This window comes from Gadus morhua, chromosome 13 (assembly GCF_902167405.1).
Source record: "Gadus morhua chromosome 13, gadMor3.0, whole genome shotgun sequence".
In the NCBI taxonomy this organism is placed as follows: Eukaryota; Metazoa; Chordata; class Actinopteri; order Gadiformes; family Gadidae; genus Gadus; species Gadus morhua.
The window spans coordinates 6,282,992-6,291,833 of record NC_044060.1 but is presented as its reverse complement, the minus strand read 5'-3'; positions in this window follow the sequence as shown (position 1 = coordinate 6,291,833).

Sequence of the window (8,842 nt, the reverse complement as noted above, 5' to 3'; positions counted from 1 at the left end):
CCCGTCCTGTCTGCCCAGAGGGGATCATTCCCCATGCAGCCCGAGGCAATGGTGCTCAGAACGGGTTCTCCAGACTCTGGGATGAGGCTTGAACTGATCTCCGCTAGATAATACCTCCTGGTCCCCTAGATAATACCCTCTGTTCCCCTAGATAATACCCTCTGTTCCCCTAGATAATACCTCCTGGCCAACTAGAATCGATAATACCTCCTGTTCTCCATACTTTTACACTTAGATAATCCATCTAGGTGTGGTTGTTCATCCGTGACCATGGCAGATTGTTTAGCTCATTAAAGAAACATTATGTGGCCAAACCTTTGAACCTTTCTTGCTTCTCATAATGGATCAATAAAGGGGAGGATGGTCACCGTGAGGATGATGAAGGGTATCTAGAGCTGAACAGGTCCACCATGAACACACGATGGATGAAGGTAAATAACTACTCCTAATATACATCTGATGGTTGAAAATATAATTTCAGAAGTAGCCTTTCACGTTTTCCGCTTATTATTCAGACCGAGCTCGGAGGAGCCTCTACAGAAGGGCTCTAGGAAGAGATCTCCTTCTTCTAAACAATGAGGTGACGTAGAACAGCCCATCTTGATGGACCTCTTCCTGTGACTGTTCGGGAGCGACCAGGGAAGGGCTTGCGTTCTCCTGTGAGCCTCCACCACCTCCAGGGTTCTTCTGGGGTTTTGGATGTTGTTGTCCCTCTTCTCCTCTATCTCTCTAGCGTCACGGACAGTCAGGGAGGGCTGGTTTTTATCGGGGACCAGGAAGCTACCTCCTTCCTCGATCATTCCTGCCCCAGGGAGCAGGAAAAGGACTCGTCTCCTGCTCACATCTGACATCACAGATGGGAAGAGCCGTCCGGCCGTCGCTTGCCTCTTCGTCTTCTGTGAGAACGCTTTCAGCGGCGCCGGAAGTCAGCAGCCTCCCCTGTCCGCCTCTGGTGGTTTGGAAATCTGTTCCATTCCCCATGGCGGTCCCAACACGGACGGTCCGGTGGGATCAGTCCTATGGGGACTCAGGACCCAGGAGCTCAGAGACCTACCTTCTGGGTCCAGGAGTCTCCTCCGGTCTGGGCTGTGATCTGGTCATCTCCACCAAGGGGTGGAGGCCTGAAGGACATTCCTCCAGCTTCCATGTTAGGATATGGTTGAAGTTGTTTGTCATGTGCAGGCATTCCTTTCACCGGAACCCTAAACCCAACAGCTATAGAACAGTTTGTACCGTGGTTTAGATGTTATTACTGAAGCATGACACACAATTTGTCTGCTTCTTTTGAAATCCCCCTTGTCTATATTCAGTTTAAACATCTTAAGGTAATGGTCGTTTTGATTTTCTTCATGAAACAAAATGCCCAGCTGGATGAACTTCAATGTTTACGTTTTAAATGCATTTATATCAGCCAAAGAGATCTGCTCAAAGGCAAAAATAATTCTCCCTTCTGCTGAGTTGGCCATCACATGGATGCTATCTCCATATGATGAACGGCTGTTGATTCAGAGCAAGCTCCGTTAGTTTAACTCAGACAGGTCTTTGGTCGTAGTAGCGTTGTTGGAACCGATGAGATTAAAGCTACATCTGTGGAGAACCACTCCCACATCCTCCTACTCTGACAGTAGACGCTCCTCGAGTGACACTGTGATGGATGTTGTTCTAGGTCCATAATGTGCTGCTGGTTGGTGTAATGATCCCCACAGCGGACAACTGTGACACCACGAACGCCCCATACTGTCATTAGAGGAGCAGAGCTCTAAGACGGGCTCAGCCTGAGCTCATAATGAAAGGAAACGTACATCTGAAGCCTGTTCTATCAGAGAAGGATAACTCCAAGTGGCCGAATCAAGGTGCTCCTAAAAACAAACATGAATAGGGATAAGCCGATTAACATAAACACATCCATCAAACTCCCAACGCACCCAAGCAGTGAGCACGTCTGCATTAAGAGCAAGGAAAGAACCCTTAAATCATGACCACATATATGCTCATGCATACAGTACATATCATTATATATTCCGTAACAAGCTGCACGGTTGGTGGCGGTGTGGTGTTTGTGGGGTGCAGGTGGGGTGTTAAGGTGGTTGTTTGATAGTGGTGGTGGAGGTTGAGGTGGTGATGATGGTGCAGCAGGGGGGACGGTGGTGGTGCTGGAGGTGGTGGTTGTGGAGGTAGCTGGTGGTGGGGTGGGGGTGGTGGGGGTGCAGGTGGTTGTGGTGGTGGTGGTGTTGCTGCGGTTGTTGGGGTTGAAGTGGAGTAGACCTGTTTATCTTGTATATACTCCACTGCAAAACACTGCTTTCCGAGTACTGGCAGAGTGCAGAGCCATGGAGCGGTGGGACCAACGCCTCAGCGGCAGCGCGTTGCTCCGCACTAAAGGACCCATCGCCGTGCAAACGGCCCCTCAGCCTCCGCCACGGTACCCGATCAGTAGCAGCCCGCGGTTGAGTGAGGGAGAGGACATCTGGGCTGGGCTGAAGTGTCAGCCCCTCGCTCTCTTTACGGCCCGCCGATTCCTAGACAGAACCGACCACCGTGTCGCACGGAGCGAATTAAACCACTCGTAGAAAGAAAATGGCTGAAGTACGACGTTTCTGCTGACTTACATATTGTCAAAATGGCTGTCTTTTTTATTTGCACAGACTAAATATGCTTTGAAGACCAGATGAAGTCGAGATGTTCCACCACATGGGGGGGGGGGGGCATACCATGAACATGGTATGGCTGCTCAAGTGAGCGGCCTCGTCAATCATACGTAGAAGCAGTGTGAGGAAGGAGATTGGTCCAGGAACAACAGACCTGGTCCGGGAGGATCATGTCTTGTGTGGCCAAGGGACATGGAAACATGATTCAGAAGTGAGGGAGGTGTGCACAGTGGCACCATCAACACAAGGACCGGAGGGTGGATGTATATGCAGGGTCGACCCCCCCATCCAGGGGCCGACACCCCATGCAGGGGACCCAACCCACCCAGGGACCCGACTGCTTGCCAGCCTCTCAGGAGAAGGAGGAACAGCCCTGCAGGAATCATTAAGTCAGGTATATTAACTCTATTAGAGTTAGGGTCTATCAAGTCAACAGACATCCAGGCATCGTAGTAGCTTGTGACGGACCAGTGCCTCACAGTGAGCCCCCCCCAGTAACCCTGCTGGTCGTCATGATGAGGACAGCAGTCGTGTTTTTCAGAGGGGGAATGTGTTATTCACACCATCAATTTTACTGCCCAGCGCACCAACCTTCAGAGACTCCACCCGAAGGCCCGCCAAACACACACACACACACACACACACACACGCACACACACACACTCAGTTCATTTTGGCATGTTTCTCATGCGATTAAGCAAACCTTTATTTCAGTACTTGTCCTAGGCCAGCAGCACGCGGCCTCCTTCCTACACCAAAGCAATGTGGCTCGAATTATCTTCAACAATAAAGATGTGAAGACAGTTTGTCCAACGTCCATGTGCTCCTTACCAGGTACCACTACTGTCTGTAGACCGGTATGTACCAGCTGACTGTAGACCGGACTGTACCAGCTGACTGTAGACCGGTCTGTACCAGCTGACTGTAGACCGGTCTGTACCAGCTGACTGTAGACCAGGTACCAGCTGACTGTAGACCGGACTGTACCAGCTGACTGTAGACCGGTCTGTACCAGCTGACTGTAGACCAGGTACCAGCTGACTGTAGACCAGGTACCAGCTGACCTCAGACCAGGTACCAGCTGACTGTAGACCATGTACCAGCTGACTGTAGACCGGTCTGTACCAGGTGACTGTAGACCGGTCTGTACCAGGTGACTGTAGACCGGTCTGTACCAGCTGACTGTAGACCAGGTACCAGCTGACTCTAGACCAGGTACCAACTGACTGTAGACCGGTCTGTACCAGCTGACTGTAGACCTGGTACCAACTGACGTCAGACCAGGCACCAGCTGACTATAGACCAGGTACCAGCTGACCTCAGACCATGTACCAGCTGACTGTAGACCTGGTACCAGCTGACGTCAGACCAGGCACCAGCTGACTGTAGACCAGCTACCAGCTGACCTCAAACCAGGTACCAGCTGACCTCAGACCAGGTACCAGCTGACCTCAGACCAGGTACCAGCTGACGTCAGACCAGGCACCAGCTGACTATAGACCAGGCACCAGCTGACCTCAGACCAGGTACCAGCTGACCTCAGACCAGCTACCAGCTGAATGCAGCTGTAAGAAGCTCCCAGAACGTAAACACCATGCCACCCTGATGGGGGCGGGGGGACTGATACAGAATACATCACGCTGGAGGTAGAGCTCATAAAACCGCTGATATAGGTGCTCTCCTGGCCGTTCGGATGTGGTGGGGCTGTGGGTACTCCAGGGAGGGGACAGAAGTGGTAACGAGGTGGAGAACATATCATATATCCTCCACCATGTGAACAGGAACCTCCAGCAGAAGGCTGTTCCCGGGTTCAGTGAGTCACCGGGGAGAAACACTGGAGGTTCTCCCCCTTGCTCATCCTCTCTCTCCCCCCCTCTCTCCTCTCTCTCTCCTCAGCAACCTCCTCTATGGGTCAAAGGAGGAGACCGCAGAAAGCAACAGTAGACTTAAAAATAAAGGATGTAGGACAAAGTATTGAACCTGAATTGACAGTAAAGCAGGTATAAACGACGGGGGGCTTTTCACTTGCAGTTGCTCAGCAAGAGAGTTCGCTTCTAGTTTTCATTTCTGTCCTTTCCTAGTCGATGAGTCCTGCGTTGTCCACCGCTGGCATTCCTTTGTGTTCTGTTGGCGGTGAGACCTGGACTGGGGCCTCACAGAGGGAGGACTTATCTGGCACCCAGGAGCCAAAGGGGTATCGAAAGAGAAATGTCAACCAGCGTATTCAAATCCTCCCCCTGACTGTGAAAGATCAGATCACGGCCTGCGTTGCATCCTAACAACCTGTGTGTGTGTGTGTGTGTGTGTGTGTGTGTGTGTGTGTGTGTGTGTGTGTGTGTGTGTGTGTGTGTGTGTGTGTGTGTGTGTGTGTGTGTGTGTGTGTGTGTGTGTGTCTGTCTCTCTCTCTCTCTCTCGGCTGGATTACTGCAGATAAACCGCTCTGAACAACACAACATCAATGTCCCATCATTTCCCAAACACACCAGCATGCAGTATGCGTCCCTTCACATTAGAACTGAACCCCTTCAAGACATATCTCTCCTCCTCATCCCGGTTCTCATCCCGGCTGGCCTGCAGAAGGGGGTCAGAGCGGGCCACGCCCCCTGTCCTGGGAGACGGATTAGACCCCGGGAACAGCGAGTCAGCATGTTGGGGGGGGGGGGGGGGCCTCTACCGAGGACTCACAGCCGGGCCTGAGTTGCAGCGGGCAACTCGGAGGAACAGCTCTGACACCCTGCATGGCCCCACACAAACACATACACACAGACGCGCACACACAAATGCGTGCGCACACACACATGCACATGCATGAGCGCATACACACACACACACACACACACATGCACACACACTTGCACAGGCATTCGGCGCACTCACACAAACACGCGCACACAGGTCGGCTGAGGCAACCTGCCTCGCGGCGTGGGGCAACCTGCCTCAGCCGTCACGCGGACCTCCGCGTGAGGCTCACGCAGACCTCCGCGTGAGGCTCACGCAGAGGTCCGCGTGGGGCAACCTGCCTCAGCCTCACGCAGACCTCCGCGTGAGGCTCACGCAGAGGTCTGCGTGGCTGAGTGCGGCTTCGTGACCAAAGGGCCTCGGACCCCAGCCGTCCCCCCGCCCTCGGCCGCTGACTACGGCCCGCTTCACTGCAGGAACACACAGGGCTCAAGAAAGGCCTCCATGGGTGAACTATGAGCGGCCACCTGCCCACCGTGGACAGCGGAGAGCTTTGAGTTACGCCGTCGTAACCTTCATTCAATTGAGCGTTACTTTACCGTTGTGAGTACCGGGGTCCCCACTGTGGGACCCGTGCATGTGCACACTGATTTAGAGTCCCTGCACTATCACCCACTGTTTTTGTGTGACGCACTCGGGGGACACACACACACACACACACACACACACGCACACGCACACACAAACTCTGTTTATTTTTACATATGCTTGTCCGGTCACATCCAAGGCCAGAAAAACAAAGAGGGGAAAAAACAAAGTAGACGAAGGTCACGAGGTCAGCAGGCCACCCAACAGGAAGTACCCCCCCCCCCTCAACATAAGGGACCATCCCTAGATGTTACACGGACAGACAGACGTTACATAACCAGAGACGGGGTTTGTCATCACCACTATGAAATATGAACTATGAAATGAGACGTTGGACCAAAACGTCCCTTCAACCGCCAGTTCATCCAACTCTCTTCTCTTACCCGCTGTGTTGTGCCGTTTGCTGGGCCAGAGGTCTGATGATTGGTCTGCTGTGTTCTGCCCACAGCCCATTGGTCGAGGCGTGGAGCCGTCAGGCTGGAGGATACAGAGAGGATGTGTACCCCAGGGCACCAGGACACGGCACCCTGCTGAGCCCACCTGTTGTACCCCAGGACCAGCTGTGAGGAGGCGTCAGGGGGTGTGGCAGTAGGAGGCGTGGTGCTCCGGGGGCGTGGCGTTAGAGGGGGGGGGGGGGGGGGGGGGGGGCGGCACTTACTCCAGTGGCGAGGGCCAGAGCGGGAGCTGGTGATGAGAGACCGACTGGATACAGAGAGGATGCGAGGAGGGATGAACACTGTTGCCATGGCAACTAGCCTGTCCCTACCTCTGTGTGATGGCAGCGTCGGGCGTGGAGAGGTGACTGGTCCGGGAAACTGCCTCCCCAGACAGAGGGACTGAGACGGGGCCAGAGGGACTGGGACCGGACTCTGGGTCTACAGAGGGACTGGGACCGGGCTCTGGGTCTACAGAGGGACTGGGACCGGGCTCTGGGTCTACAGAGGGAGTGGGACCGGGCTCTGGGTCTACAGAGGGACTGGGACCGGGCTCTGGGTCTACAGAGGGACTGGGACCGGGCTCTGGGTCTAAAGAGGGACTGCGTCTCCCCAGAAAGAGGGAGTGGGACCGGGCCCTCCTCGGGTTGGGATGATTTCCATGTTCTGGTGGACAGACGGGAGACGTGTGCAGTCAGGAACAGGGCAAGGGGAGTGAGACCTTGAGAGAAGCAGGCAGCGATGAGATCAGAGTGTTTCAAGTCGCCTGTCCCTCGTGCTTTAGGCCGCCCGCCACTCCACCCCACTGCTGGTTTGATAGACTAATGTCGGTTCGGGTATCGCACAAAGCGGTTACGAGATTGGTGCGGAGAAGCAGATGAGTCTTCCTGCGTGTGAACACGGTTCAGCCTGGCCGAGCGACGACCTCACGTCGGGCTCAACAGGAGAGGCTCCCCCTGGTGGCTGAAGGTGGTACGTGCAGGGGCTCCGGAGAAGGATTGGAGATTAGAAGTTCTGCTGGCTCTAGCTGAAGGAGGCCGGCTCGCGTCAGCAGGAATATGAGGTCGATCTTCCCAGGTCAGGTCACCCAGGTCGTCCATACCTCTGGGAGGTGGGTTTAGCTTCTGCAGGTCTGACAAGAATGCTGAGGTCTGACTCATCCATGCATTCAAATAATTAAATCAGCAGGAAAGAGGTAAACTAGCAGACCCATATTGAATTATCAGCCTCCTGGACAGCATCTTAGAGATCTCAATTATTTATTGATACCCTTTATTGATATCAGAAAAGCTTTCGATAAAATCAATCATGACATTTTATTCAATAAATTGGAAAGGTATGGAATAAGGGGGATAGAATTGGTTTGGGTTAAAAGCTATTTAAGCAAAAGGCAGCAGTTTGTGAAGTTGGGGAATAAGTTCTTCAACATGTTTGGACATCTTGAGGTTGGTTTTGTTTGCTGATGACACAAATATTTTCTGTTCTGGGGAGAATTTAAAACTAGAAAAAATCATCACTAAGGAAATGGGCGAAATAAAAACATGCTTTGATAAAAAAAAGCTATCATTAAACTTAAGCAAAACAAAAATAATGTTATTTGGTAACTGTAGACTGAACACACCAATACATTTAAATATAAATGGAGTTGAAATTGAAAGAGTTGACGAAAATAAATTTCTTGGGATTATAATAGACGACAGATTTGGAAATCACACATTAAAAGGCTTATATTAAGGCAAAAATCAACATATTACCCTTAAACATACAAAAATTATTCAGTGATCGTAAGGGGGGTTATCGTTTAAGGGGAAAAATTAAATTTCAAAGTGAACAGCGTCTGTACGACCAGGAAAATGTTTTGTATTTCAATGTGTGGTTTAAGACTATGGAACAGTTTGAGTGGGCAGATCAAGGAATGTCCAAACATTAACCAGATTAAAATAAAATACAAAGAATTGATTTTTACGAGGTACAGGGATGAAGGTGTTTACCGTCGTGTATATGTTTACATGTCTGTATTTGTATATATTTGACGGTATTTATTTAATATTGAATGTTTAATAGATATTAAAAGATAACTTCACAATATTATTAGAAAAATACAATGATATTATTAGATAAATACGCAATTGGGTAATGAAGAGGATTGGTAATGAATTGTATCATATTGAAAATATATATTAATATATAATTATTTTATGATTATTATATCATTAATAAGGAAGCTAATATTCATTACAGATAAACAGGTAAACCAAGTGTAAGACTATTTATTTTCTTTTGTGGATTTCATTGCGTGTAAATATTACTTTATTGTGACTGTCGACTTGTATCATTTATTTTGTGTATTATTGCTTTTTTTCTATTATTATAATTTACTTGTTCGAAATAAAAACATTTTCAATTCACTTCAATGAATAAATACTCAAAAAG